Source organism: Ceratotherium simum, chromosome 7, assembly GCF_057802395.1.
Source record: "Ceratotherium simum simum isolate JZ-2026a chromosome 7, ASM5780239v1, whole genome shotgun sequence".
Classification (NCBI taxonomy): Eukaryota; Metazoa; Chordata; class Mammalia; order Perissodactyla; family Rhinocerotidae; genus Ceratotherium; species Ceratotherium simum.
In genome coordinates, this window is record NC_141906.1 from 83623845 (window position 1) to 83638928 (window position 15084).

At 40.2% G+C, this 15084-nt stretch overlaps 1 protein-coding gene and 1 long non-coding RNA gene across 4 annotated transcripts in view; one reads left to right on the forward strand and one right to left on the reverse strand.

Moving 5' to 3' along the window:
• The window catches only part of OPCML (opioid binding protein/cell adhesion molecule like), a 497258-nt gene that overhangs the window by 227783 nt on the left and 254391 nt on the right, over positions 1-15084 (reverse strand). The gene's annotated exons all lie outside the window — the stretch shown is intronic.
• On the forward strand, positions 734-7669 carry LOC147916731 (uncharacterized). 2 transcript variants are annotated; one of them, XR_015552813.1, is made up of 3 exons: positions 734-884; positions 5166-5281; positions 7429-7669. It is a non-coding gene; the product is annotated as an uncharacterized LOC147916731 (long non-coding RNA). The 2 variants fall into 2 exon arrangements; XR_015552814.1 differs by lacking the exon at positions 734-884 and adding an exon at positions 897-1154.

Below are 15084 nucleotides of genomic sequence, written 5' to 3' on the forward strand. Positions count from 1 at the left end.
TCTTTTCATTTTGTTGGTGTTGGGAAAACTGGACAGCCATATGCAAAAGAATGAAAGTAGACCCTTATCTTACACCATACACAAAAATTAACTCAAAACAGATTAAAGACTTGAATGTAAAACCTGAAATCATGAAATTGTTAAAAGAAAACATAGGCAGTACACTCTTTGACATCGGTCTTAGTACTATCTTTTTGAATACCATGTCTCCTCAGGCATGGGAAACAAAAGGAAAAATAAACAAATGGGACTACATCAAACTAAAAAGCTTCTGCAAAGAAAGCCAACACTTTTTGAGGAAGTCGTGGCTACCTCTTGAGGTTTCAGGGGAGGAAAGGAGAAAATGGTCAGGGGTCAGGCAGAGTTCCTCCTCCCTCTTGCACTCCTCTCCCTAGCCCCCCCCCCACCCCAACCAGAGAGAACAATGTGGCTGATGTCACCTCTGTTATCACCAAGGTAAAGATGATAAAGATGATACCTCTGCCTCTCCCACGTCTCACCGACTCTTCCCAACAACTGGAGGCTGTTGACGCAAAAGGAATTTGCGTTTTGCTGTATATGACCTGCAGGCTATCAGATTTAATAAAGAAATAATTGTACGTGCTGGTCAGGAAGAAAATTTGCATATGTGCCCCAGGAACTTAGAACCTTTCAATGGAAAATTGAGAGAATGGAATCCTTTATAAATGTGGGTTTGCAATGAAGTCCATGGTAAAGGGCCCTGGGTGTGCCCACGCACTACTCAATGTTCTAGTCGGAACCTGAGTTGCAGTATCCGGGCAAATGGGAAAGTGTGATTAACAGCCATGCTGCCTCCGGATGTCCAAGCAGAGAGGGTGAGGCGCGTCTCCTGGGGAGGAGGAACGTGAATCCAGCACTTCCAGGTGAGGAGACAGGCGGAAAACACGGCCATACCTCACCAAATCTGATCGCATTTTGACTGACAGCAGAGATCCTTCTGACAGGGCCCAGGAGCCAGGAGGAACACCAAAGACACTGGCGATGGAAGAGAGAGGGCGCACATTTTGGACATGCTCTTTTCTCTTGAAACAAAGTGACCAGCCTGACATAGTCTGAGTGGTCAAGGGAACAGAATGACACTGGAGCACCAAAATGACAGCTCTGTGAAAGGGGAAAGCCTTCAGTCTGCAAAGGTACTCTCTCCATTTTGTAGGAGGAATAAAAACAGTACTAGCTTTCAATCACAGAGGTCTTTTTATGTACAGGCCCACCTGTCCTTCAGTAGGTGTGTGTGGCCATGAGGCAGGGGTGGGGTGATAATTAGGTGCTTTCAAAGTATGGCAAGAAAAGAGCTTTATAATTTCTAAAATTTAAGTTATAGTTGCAAAGGATGCATTTGTATTCTGGGGAGAATATTCACATTTTAAAATTAAAATGTCGCAATATTCATATATATATATATACACACACACACCTATATATACACACACAGATATATATTTTTTCAATGGAATTTAAATACCATAGTGATTTGATACTCATGATATTCTATTTCCAAAATTCATGAACAAGCTTTTCTTTTTTACTCATAAAATGTCATCATTCCTTTTTTAAACTTAAACTTGTGTTTCCATTATATGTCCTCTACAAGACTTTATCCTGATATAATATTTTATGCTTAAAAATCTTTTATTGATCAGCTGTCATATTTATTTGCAACTATATAGAGAGAGAAAATTTAAATTTAAATTTATTTTATGTTCTGTGACCATAAAGCTCTGAGTAATAATATTTTCTTTTAGAATGAGTTATTACTAGGATAATATTGACAAAACAACATAAATATACTAATATACTGTACATGTTGTTAAGTAATAATTAAACATAAAAAGTAAACTTTTACTGGAAATATAGCTCTTAATGAGATAGATGAGGTTTTTTAAAATTATACGGTGAATAAAGATCATTACTGCCTGAATGAAATAGAGCTCAGGATCAATTCTATTCCTATTTTTCCTTTGAGAGAAACCTAATGCACATAAGCAAAGAGATGGAAATGTAAATCTTGTATAGCAATGTCACTCAATTCTTTGAACCCCTTCCAAGATAGATGCCAAAAATCACATAATAATATAGCTTCAAAAATTATTTTAATGATCTCACAGCTGACAATTCAATTAGTTCCTCCTTCAATTTCTTTTAAAGCAATGAATTGGAAAATACCTGATTTGCAAAAGGCTTTGTAACCTAGTATTAAATTCATTCAATCTCTCTCTCGCTATCTGGACAGTATATTGCTAACATTTTACCAGGCTTTTTCAAATGACTATTCAAGATATGTTACTCTTTCACTTAGAAACATCTTGTTTAACCCAATACACTCAGATAGGTGGGGAAATTGAAATATTGTTTATTTTAACATGTCAAATCACACTGTCCTGTGTAGAAAACATCTCTTTTTATGTCTGCATCCTAATTCCAAGATAGAGATGGCACCAGCTTTGCCATGAATTTATTACTGATGAAATAATGTGCAGTGACCCTCAGTACTTCTCTGCTTTACTTTGGTGGGACTCGCCTTCAAGAGCGACCCTCTGATAATAGCTGGGTGGTGAACGTGACAAAGAAAGTGACAGAAAATTCTCTCCTGGACAATTAGTAAAGTGGGAGCAGTCAGAAAGGAGAGCCAGAATTACAATTCAATCTCAGGCACTTTCTCAGGCAGATTGATTTTAGGAAATTTGAGATCTTGAAAAGTATTACGTTAAAACTATCACTGCCCTTGTATAAGACCCCAAATTGCAGGTTGAGGGTACATACAACCAGTTCAGATTACCGTGGGGTCTGGTAGGAGCTGACTTTGAAGCACATCAATCCAAATCTACCCTCCAGGGCCAGAGCACTCTCTCAGTGCCCTGCCACACAGCCTTCGGACAGGCTCATGTACCCCTCAGGAAGATATACCCCAGACGGATGAACAGGGCCCAATTTACCTGCTCTCAAACCTGGGCCTCATGAGTGGGCATGGAGGGCAAATACAGGAGTAACTGGGTAAATCTATCTCTCCGAGTGGGGCAGAACTGGTTCACTGAGTCTGTGCAGTCCTAGGACATCACGAATGACAAACATGATAGAATGACGATATTGGTTGAGGATAGTTATATTCCTCATAATGTTTCTGTGCTTCAGAAGAAAGTGTAGTTTCAACGTTTCTTGCTATCTTCCATTACCATAGGACTCTTTTACCATCTTCTGAGCAGCAGGAAGAAGAGCTCAGGGAAGGACTTCATATGCTTAAGTGCTCTTCCAAACCTGGCTCCTTCCCTGCTGTTTATGGCTATGTTCTGGACTTTCATTAACAAGAAGCACATAGCGGAGAATTTTTGATGCCAAATAAGGGAGATCCAAGAAGAAAGTCCAGAAACATTAATGACAATTTTCTGATTTCTTGAAAACTCTTTCAGGTGTTTGAAATTCTTATATTCTAAGCTAACCCTACCTACTGGTCCTTGATAACACAGAACTCATTACAACTGTCGGGGGAAGAGGGAGAATCACCCTCTGCCCTTTCCCTTAAGGTTCTTCTGGCTGGCCAAATAATCAACAAGACAGGTTAGCAGGAGAAAATAATACCAAGTTTAATAACATGTATACCTGGGAGAAAGCAGGGACACTGCGTTTCTCCACACAATAGCAGAAATTCTCGTCTTAAATATCATTTTCAGCCAATGACAAAGGAGGATTTTGGGGGTGGGGGGAGTCAGTTACAGGAGATTACCACTAAAGCACAGTAAACAAGAGTAAGGTTTATTATGTAGCTCACCTTCCACATTGAAAAGTCACTAGAAATGAGCTCATCCCCCTCTCTTCTTCAAACAGAGAGGAAGATACCTTTACAAATGGAGATTTCCCTTATAAATGTAAATGATTGTCTGGCAACTCTTCGCAGGGTCATCCAGAGAATGTGGCCAGAGAGACAGAACTTCTGATAAGAGGGGCTTGTTGGTGCCTTTCCTATTGTAACATTTACCCTACGTTATCTTTACAGCCATCATGATAGATCTATTCCAGGAAGGAGCTACCATGTCAAATTCTTTAGGCAGTTAGTGGGGGAGGTCAAATGTCCTCAGAGAAAACAACCAAGGTAAAGAGATAGATTTCAGGGTGGCCAAATCTTGATCTCCCACACAACTCTATCACAAATAATGTCTACAATTATATAGTGCTTATTCTGTGACTACACAGTTTAAGAACTTTCCATATATCAGGTCACTCTATCCTCACAACTACCCTTTGAGGTATGCTGTACTGTGATCCACATTTCACAGATAAGGAAACAGGAAGAGGGGTTTAGGACCCTGAAATCCAGAGCTGGTATCATCAGAGAAGGGAATCTACACTTAGGCAGCCTGGTGCCAGAGGCCCTGGACTTAAGGGCTGTGGTGTTCTCCTCAAAAAGAAAGTGCCTGTGGCTCGAGAATTCAAGTAATAAGGCCAGTAAGCGTTGGCTGGAACTATTCAATCAGCTTCCCTCAAATTTATGGTTCTTATTTAATTTTCTCGTCAGAGATCAAATAGCTTAGGAGACCAGGAAGGATATTTGGAAGTGACTTGTTGCACATCCTTAAGCCGCCTCTAGGTACGTGGGAACAAAGGAGGTAGAAATAAGAATCAGGAAGAGCGAAGAGATTTTGCAGGCGAAGTTATCGTTTCCACCTCCACTGAACGTGGAACGTGTGATTAAGATGCAGGGTCATCTTGTTTATTTGTTTTCATTTTTTTTTTTTTTTTTTTCAGAGGAGGAGGTGCAGTTAGGGGAAACCCATGACTTAAAGCAATGGTTTTCAAACTTTAGTGTGCATCAGAATCACTTAGAGATCTTTTTAAAACAGGTGGCTGAGCCCCACTTCTAAGAGCTTCTGGTTCAGATAGGCTAAGAATTGCATTTCTAACGCATTCCTAGGTGAGGTCAGAGCTGCTGGGCCCCAGTGCTGCTGGTCTGGGGACTCCTTTTTGAGAACCACTGCCTTAAAGAAACCAGACAAGAGACAGATTGGAATTTAATCAAAATGATAAAATCTTCCTAAAAAGTGAAATTGGCCAGCTCTAATTTTTTTTTTGTTTGTGCTCATTACATTTGTTTTTATTTCTGTATTTTGCTTCTGAAAATTCAAAATTAAAAAGTGCCATGCTTCACACAACAGATACTTCATGAGGGTCTAATGTATACCAGAGAATGGTCCAGGAGCCGAGAATCTGGGAAATACGCAGACAAAGGTCATGTCCCTTAAAGTGATGTCCAGTGAGACAAAGAAAGCATGTACGTAGATAAATATACCAGTTTTAGGAAATTATGAGTGGTGATAAATAAAGCAGGGTGAGGAATGGAGAGTGCCATGGGGCCTGGGGACATGTTTGAGACAGAGTGGTTAGGAATGACCCCTTGTGGCCTGTATGCTAGATGTTGAAGTTTTTACAATCTTAACTCTGAACGCAATACGATATATGTCTAAAAATCAAGTCTAACTAAAGTAAATGTCACACCTCCCTTACATGCATAGATAGCTGCAGGAACATTTAGATAATCTGGTAGCTGGAGAACAAGTCTTTTAAACCAGCCTAACAAATGGTGTCTCTCCATATGGATGATATTGTAGATGCTGGTGTTCAAAGAATTGACAATTGGCATTTTGAGACACTGAAGTTAACTAGAAAATGCCTTTATATTTCCACCTTTGTTATTGGGATATAACATATCTACCATATAAAATATGTTGCATGCCTCTCTGCCTTACTGAGTAGACAATGGCAAACAGAGTTTAATCTCTAATACAAGCTCATCCTTCCAAACTCCCACTTTCTCTGTAATGCAATGTTACCATGAAGATCCTGGACTTCCTCACAGAAACGACAACACTGGATTTAATTATTCATGCACTTATGTAGTAGAGCATATATACCACATGGATAATAACCAAGTCAGTCTTCATTTTGTGTCACCAGCACCTCCCGCAGCCCACCAGGCATCTAGTAGGAAGGAGATCAATACATATTTATAACGACTAAAAGATGTAAGTCAACGTTTTTCAAACTGGCATCAAAAGAACCCACATAAGAGTATAGCTAATGATACTCTATTATATACTTGAAAGTTGCTAAGAGAGTAGATCTTAAATGTTTTCACCAGAAAAAAGAAATGCTAGGGCCGGCCCCGTGGCTTAGCGGTTAATTGTGCGCACTCCACTGCTGGCAGCCCGGGTTCGGATCCTGGGCGCGCACCAACGCACCGCTTCTCCGGCCATGCTGAGGCCGCGTCCCACATACAGCAACTAGAAGGATGTGCAGCTATGACATACAACTATGTACTGGGGCTTTGGGGGAAAAAATAAATAAATAAATAATAGTTTAAAAAAAAAAAAGAAATGCTAATTATGGAATGGGATGGAAGTGTTAGCTTATGCTATAGTGGTAATTATTTTGCCATAAATGAATGCATCAAATCAACATGTTGGACTTCTTAAATTTACACAATGTTATATGTCAATGGCATCTCAATAAAGCTGGAAAAAAGAGAACCTACATAAGGTGAAATAGATGTCCTTGGAGATATATGTATGTGTACGTCTCTCTATGAGTTATACACACACACACACACACACACACACACACACACACAGGGTCCATGGGTTCTCTACTTGTATTTTTTAATTTAGTGTTTTCATTTTCATAATACTCTGGGAAAATATAATGTATACATATGCTGGATGTGGTATGACCACAATTAGATTTATTTATTTATTTTCTTTTTTATTGAGGTACATTGGTTATAACATTATATTAATTTCAAGTGTACATCATTTTATTTTTATTTCTGCGTAGATTACATCATGTTCACCACCCAAATACTAATTAAAATCCATCACCACACACATGTGCGCATCACCCCTTTTGCCCTCCTCTCTCCCTCTTCCCCTGTGGTAACCACAAATCCAATCTCTGTATGTGTTTGTTTGTTGTTGTTTTTATCTTCTATTTATGAGTGAGATCATATGGCATTTGACTTTCTCCCTCCAACTTATTTCGCTTAGCATAAAATCCTCAAGTTCCATCCATGTTGTTGCAAATGGCAAGATTTCATCTATTTTTATGGCTGAGTAGTATTCCATTGTGTATATATACCACATCTTCTTCATCCATTCGTCCCTTGATGGGCACTTAGGTTGTTTCCAACTCTTGGCTATTGTGAATAATGCTGCAATGAACACAGGGGTGCATGTATCTTTACACTTTCATATTTTCATGGTCTTTGGATAAATAGCCAGCAGTGGAATAGCTGGATCATATGGTACTTCTATTCTTAATTTTTTGAGGAATCTCCACACTGTTTTCCACACAATTAGATTTAAATGTTCAGATTTGTGTCTATTATTACAATGATATCGAAGAGTACTTCTTTCATTGTTTCAGGCTAATGAGAAAAATACAGAAGTGGACTTACTGTGTCAATGCATTCGTGACAAGGAGAGCTGAATGATGCCAGGGTCCACTATGACAGTGAAGGTTCCCAAAAGTTGGAATGAACCAACGTGGAGGAGAACTTGGTCATCATGCGGCACATACTAAAGTCAAAAGTGATGTTCTCACGGCGGTCAGTACCATATTCACATTGCAACTTGGAAATTAATTTTAATAAAACATCATCTGTTCCATTAAATTAATGTTGTGGATTTTAATTTTAGTGGACATATATGTGTGTGATTTATAATTTTAGTTTTGGAGTCATATAAGGGTATAAGGTTAAGGCATTTACAACTATTTTTATAATTTTATGTATATAAAATTTTAAAAATAATGTTACACCAGGAATCCCTGAGAACCTGTCTCTGCCCACCCCAGCCCCATGCCTTTAAAATGGCCTTCTAGAGAGTCCTCAATCTAAGAAATGCTGATAAAGGTGATGGGGTTGAATGTTAAAGCTCAAAATGCATTTCTCTGAATTTCCTTTTTAAATTTACCCACAATATTAGTTTGTTTTTTGATTTTGTTTTGTCTTTTGCCTATTTTCATGAATTGAGAGTTAATTGAATTTCAGTTAAGAACTTCACACGTATTAAACTATATTAATAATGCCAGTTTGAAAAAAGAGAGGGAGAAGATCTTGCATTAGAGAATTCAAAGACCAAAAATAAATGAATTTTTACAAGAAAAGAGAGGAGGCAAGCCAAAATGAAATATTTTTAGATCATTACTCAAGGTATTCTAAATTGCACAAAGCTGTTCTCCTGGGAAGCTTTAACTACTCAGTTATTTCCTGAGTTACAAATACAGCCAACCCTAGAGCACCAACAAGGACCCTACGTTATGTCAGGGAAAATCTTATGATTCAGATAGTCGAAATTCAGCAAGAGTAATAACTCTGCTAGAGCTAATAGTTGCCGATAAGGTGTTAGTGGAGAATATACATGAGTGCCTCAGCAGAAGAGGAGGAGGGATTCGAGCTGCTTAGAGAGGGTCCGGTATGAAAATACTTCCATAGTGCAAGAGGCTGCCAGATACATGACATCTGCAGATTGTTCCTAATTGGAAGGTGGAGCCACACGAACAGCAGCTGGAGTGCAGACCTACATTAATACATAGTAAGAGAGCATGTGTGTGTGTGTGTGTGTGTGTGTGTGTGTAGATGGGAGAGGGGTGCTATCCAGATAAAATGAGAAAACCTATACAAATGCACGCAGGATGAGGGCCCCAGAGGAAACAGAGTATTTGAGACAAAACCAAGGAAAGTGTAGAGTATCATGATAATGGTGTCACTTGAAGCAGAAAATCAGGTGCAGGATGATGAGGTGCTGTGGTTTCAGCCATGACCGATGATATATGAGTCCATCAGAACAGTGTTCAGTGTGTCCCGAAGCAGGCAAGGAGAACTTCCCATCCCCAAAGCGCAGTGAGGCCTCTGCCTGGATACAGAGAGCAACTTCATACACCTTGCCACCCATGTGAGGTAGCCAGGCGGAAGGCAGTTCAGGACAGAGCACCTGATAGGATGAAGGAAAATGAAGGGAGCAATTCACGTGGAAAGGTGGCTCTGCAAAGAGGAGGATATTGCTCACAACCATGAAAGAGGAGTTAACCCATGTGGCTGTGGGAGGAGGGGGGAACTCCTCTTGTGTTAACAGAAGGCAAAGCACATGGTGGCTAAACATAATTATGAAAAGAAAGGGTAGGCAAAAAGGCAAGAAAAAGCTCTCTGAACAAAAGAATGAACGATTGAGCTGCTTTTTCCAGACTTCAAGTCATTGTAAATTCACAGGGCATGTTGGGAAGACAGCTTTATTAGTTTCCCAAGGAGACAGAGGCAAGGCCAAAATAAAAATAGCAACCCAAACCATCATAAGAGATAGTGCCTGCCTTCAAGATTCTTATGGTCTTAGGCGAATGATAGAATACAAGAGATAAAAGATACCCTATCACTTTCATGGACTTAATAAAAAGTGTAAATTCACCCATTCATTTAACAAATATTTATTAAGCACCTATAAGTGCCAGACACTCTCCTGGCTCCTAGTGATAAGATGTTGAGCAGAAAATCACTGTCTCTACCCTCACGGTACTGTCAGATTTATGGGAGCAATATTCAATCAACAAACCACTGGAATACCTGTATACTGCTACAAACTGGACTGAGGTGACCATTAGGACAGTCATGTATGGGAGATGGCGTGGGAAGCCCTATCAGATACATAGTCTAGAGACAGGGCTTTCTGAAGAAGTGACAATTAATCTAAGGTTGAAAACTGAGACAGAACACCCGGCACATATGTTGGTTACAGAGAGCATTTTAGATAGAGGACAGGGCAGATGTGCAGGCCCTGGGACAAAGGTTGACTCAGGTAAGGAACAGAATGGAAGGCAAAGTGGTCCAAGCATGGCAGATGGGGAAATGGGTAGATTCAAGGCTGGGGAGGTGCATATCTCTACAATGAAAAGTCTGCATTTTCTTCTAGGTGTAACGGGGAATCCCCGGATAGGTTTAAAGTGAGGCATTGCCATGATCTAAATTGTGCTTTTTAGTAGAATATGCTGGGCTTCCTTTGGAGAATGAACTATAGCAGGACAAGAGGCAGAAGGACTAGTGAAGAGATGATGACATCCATGCAGACATAAGAAAACCGTCCTGTAACGAGAGGGTCTGCAGTTTACGAAAGGAGTGGGGGGCCAGAGTGAAGGAAGGGGGTAAGGAGTGAATGCGGAGTGAAGTGTTGACGACAATATTTGTAGTCAACACTTTCAAGAATGTTGGCAGCAAAGGTGGGAAGAGAAATGGAGCCAGAAAGGGCATTGGGCTCTCCAGAGGGTTTTTGTTTGCTTGTTTTAAGATCGGAAACACTTAGGAATTCATTTATTCATTTTAAAATTATTTACTGAATACCTACTGGGTGCTCAGACTTTCCAAACTTTTATACGCCCACAAATTACCTGTGCATCTTGTTAATTAACTAGGTCTGGGTGGGAACCAAAGTTCTGCATTTCTAATGAGCTCTGTAATTATGTTGACGTGCTGGGGACCCCTCTTTGAGTAACCCAATTTTAAACACTATAGATGCAACTGTGAATAAGACAACGACCAGCTTTCTTACATTCCAGTATGTAAGTATAGACTAATGATACTGGTCTTATTGAGTGGGAGCAACTGATGATGCAGGAGAAAGGGGATAACTCGCAGAGAAAAATTACGGTGAGGGTGAAAAAGTAATGGTTCTAAAGCACATGATGGAGAGTGTTTCATCTGCTGTATCACAGGAGAAGAAAAAAATAATAGAAACACAGATAGGTTTGTGAATCTGGCTAAGGGAAAGCAAGGAGGCCATTGAGTGATAGTTTCTATTTTCTCCAAAGTAGAGGGCAAAGTTATCAGTTGAAGGTAAATGGGAGAGTAGGAGAGAGGAGAAGGTGGATGCAAGAGAAAGTGAAATAGCTGTTGCAGAAAATGAGAGTGAAATTACTGGGGAGCTATCCTAGGATTCACAGGCAGTGCTGAGGTCCCATTTGGGCCAAGGATTTATAGTGACAGTACTCTGCCAGCTTTGAGGATATCCTCCAGCACTGCTCAGCTGCTCAGCTGCAGGCAGAGAGAACGTGTTTGGTTGGGCTCATCCAGTGTTAGGGTATGCTGATGAGCAAGAGAGAAGAAGAAGTCAAGGATTAAAAGAATTGAAAAATAATTGAGTAAAAGGAGAAGTGAAGATAGGAGGGGTTGATGGATGGAGAGAACCTAGTGGGTTTGATGCACTGGAAGGCTTAATGAGGTCCCTGAGCAAATGAGCTGGAAGGAAAGAGACTGCACATGACAGAAAGTAGGAATATGTGGTGACTGTGCAATGGTGGCCCTTGTCAAAGAGGGATTAACCCAACTTCCAGGCCAGACGGATCACCTAGGTAGATCTTGACAATATTGAGAATGATGGTGGGAGTCAAGAGTTCTTTATGAGCTTTGCTGACTTATGTAAATTGAGCGTTATGCAGATAGCATATTGTGGTTCTACAGAGAGGACCTCCGCATCAGACAGACAAGGGCTCCGCTACTTAGTAACAGATGCCCTAGGACAAGCATTTTGTTTAACCTCTCAGAACCTCCATTTCTCCAAGTGCGAAGTAGGATGAACATATTTATCTCACAGCCTTATTCAATGTTATTATAAGGTGGAATGAAGTAATGCATGTACAAGAGTCAGAATTGCACCTGGCAAATAGCAAACATTCTTTAAACAGAGCCTGCCGTATTACTATTGTCAGAGGGCTCTGTTGCTTCATTTGGAAAAATATAATTCAATCTCTGTTATCAGAGAGTGTTTGTTAGTTTAACCAAGTAATACTGAATCCATTTGCTTATCATTTTCCAAGGAGTTCTGAAGATTTCTCTTTCTGTATTTTCAACTCTATAAAGAATAGAATTTGATTTAGGGTCGTCTGAGCGCAGTTTCAAGACAGATTATTCTGCTGGCTAACAGATCAGAAATAACATGAGATTTACATTTTTAGCATTACCTCGCAAGTTGATCTGGTGCTTTTCCAGTCTACCTATAGATTCTTTCACTCCTAATAAAATTTCCTTTTTTTTTTTTTAAGATTTTATTTATTTATTTTTTTCCCCCCAAAGCCCCAGCAGATAGTTGCATGTCATAGCTGCACATCCTTCTAGTTGCTGTACGTGGGACGCGGCCCCAGCATGGCCGGAGAAGCGGTGCGTCGGTGCGCGCCCGGGATCCGAACCCCGGCCGCCAGCAGCAGAGCGCACGCACTTAACCGCTAAGCCACGGGGCCGGCCCTAAAATTTCCTTTTTTTTTCTGAAAATTTCTCACTCTTCAGAAGCATTTTGTACTTGACCTACGTAGAGTTCTGCAGTAGGATTTCATTTCCCCTTAAGGTTTATTTTCTCAGCTAAAGCCACTGAGACAACTTTAACTTTGTATTTTTATCAGGCCTCCTTCACAGTATGTCGACACAGTGGTTGATGGGCTGGTTTCTAGATTGATGACCGTTGGTTGGTAAAACGCTGTATTTCTAAAAACACATAATTGAGAGATCAATCAACACAATTGTGCACACCTGAAAGAGAATTCAGTTGGCCCACAGGCTCCAATAGCTTATGCAGTGGTGTCCTTGTCTTGGGCAGCTTTACTGTATAAATAGGACAATCCTCAGTCTAGAAGAATCAGATACCCAGAACATTCCATTCTCAAGCAAATTGAGAGATTACTGAAATCAAATGCAAACTGTGTAAATGCTGAAGGGTATAAAAGCAATGGGGTAAGGGAATAGGATCACAGTTGAATGGATTACTTCAGGTCAGGAGCTTCAGAGTGATACATTCAAATCCTTTAAGAGACATTTACTACACAAATACTGCAGCACACCAAGGAAAAGCAAAAATTATTCTAAGGGCCTCACTCCCAACCTAAGGAGACACGATTAGCCGGTGAAACAGTTTTTCAGAGGCAGTGGGAAGGGTGCATCTTAGAGACAAATATGGATTTTAGCAAAGACTCTCTCCAAAGAAGATGCACTGGGTAAGCAATTGGTGGATGGTCATCTCATACTTGGAATCACCATGTGGCTTTGGAATGCTTCCTTTTTTCCACTTTCTTCCTTTGCAACTTTGTCTTGAAAGGTAGTGGTACAGCATAAGGCAAAGACATTTAAGAAGCAATGAGCCCTTTGGTAAAGAAGAAAAGTGTCTATTAGGATAAGAATGATAAATGTCTCTCCTTTCCCATTATCCAGCCCCGTATTCCTTGCCCCTCTGGTCCTTGCCAATGGTGTGGAATTCCGTGTGGAGTTGTAAAAGGCAATGAGGGCATTTGCCCTCACACCTGCCTACTTGTCACAGACAGCTGTTTCAGAAGCGGCCCTGTGGCTAGCCGGGGATGCCTTGAGAAGTCACCTAGAACAATTCACATGATTTATTTGTCGCCTGGCTCCCACTCTGCTGTTCCTGCCTCCACATCCTGAACAGCTTTAAAACTCAGCCTCCCAATTTGTTCATTATAGTTGGCAAAGAAGTGAGCAAGATGAAATTAAAATGTTTCCCAAGCACACACCATTTTAATTCCATTCAATAGATTATCCTGACATATTTACTCACTGCCTTGTCTGTCTCAGTATCATCCATGGAAAAGTATAAATTAAAATTTTAAATTAAAAGTAGAGAGTCTGGGGCGCTTGATATCTTTTTGAAGAATGGAGCAAGTCAGCCACAGGCTCCCAGCATGAGTATCATGGGAGCAAAGACTCTGGCAGCGCAGAAATTATAGCTCACGGATTTCCCTGCAAATACCTTCCCACGTAGAATGTAAGGGATCATGGAATCCCAAAGACAGGCAGAACCTCAAAGATCATTCTTCTTTCTCCTGGACTGTGCATAAACAAACACTTCCCCTTTCATGTTCTAGCAAAACATTAGAAACTGCTAAAGGACTGATTTATTTATGAAACCAAAAAAATGCTAAAAATTGATTAGCTTTTATCCTATCTACAGGATTTCTGTGTAATATACTGGTTAAGAGAATAAATATTTTAATAAGAGGTGCCTGAGTTCCTGTCACAGGTCTGTAATTTACTAAACTCCTGATCCTTTGTGAGCATCAGTTTTCTCATTAATAAAATGGAAATAATATTGAAAAAATCATAGATAGTGATGAATATTAAAGAAATAATCCTGTTAACATTATTATCACAGTTCTGAGAGCATAGTAAATGTTAATAAGTATTTGCTATTATATTTCTGTAATTACTCAAAACTAAAGATTAATGATACCCCAAACATTACAATAATTTTGACCTTCCTTTAGTGCCCATTTTCCAGTGTACACATACACCAGTTACAAAATTTGGAATATTAGGAAGGGAATCTACCTCTTTTGATCCCAACCCACAGACCACGCTGTGTCACATTAGGAAACAGAGATTGTGTGTGTTCAAGTGATCATGGCTTCGTGGCCGACTAAAAGGCCAATAAGTTTGCTTGATTCATCTTGTGTTGTCCTGAACAGACTAACATCTGAACAAAACCTTATTTGAGTTTTTAAAAATAACACCCTCGTTAAACAGACAGACGGGCAGGGCCAGATGGAGGAGGAGGGATGGGAAGTGATGCTTTCACCAGTGCTTCTCCGTTCTCACAAGCACTTCTCCTGTAGAATGTCAATTCAGCCCGTTTAAAAATATACGTTATATATTTTTAATAAACCAATCATCTTTTCCAGAATAGTGGCTTATTATATACAGATTATGCGAACTATCTTCCCTTAAAAAAATAAAATAGAAGGCAGGCAAACTTTTTCCTTGGGCCATGAGAGGCCCAGAAAGAGATGTTCCCTGGGGGCAATCAAGTCACAGGGTTAACTTTTGCAAATGTTTCCAGTTCAGGCCCAGAGAGTTGCTACTTTTAATTTGTATCACCTAGAGTTCTGGGCTGCAGGGTGCCAGTCTGAGAGGAGGAAGGTATTCTTTGCTCCCTGGACTCACTGGATTGCTCAGAGGAAACACAAAGAACAGGAAGTCTGACCTGAAGGCAGCCTGAATTTGTCCAGCCTTCTCCATTTCACTCATGCGTTGAGTGAAGG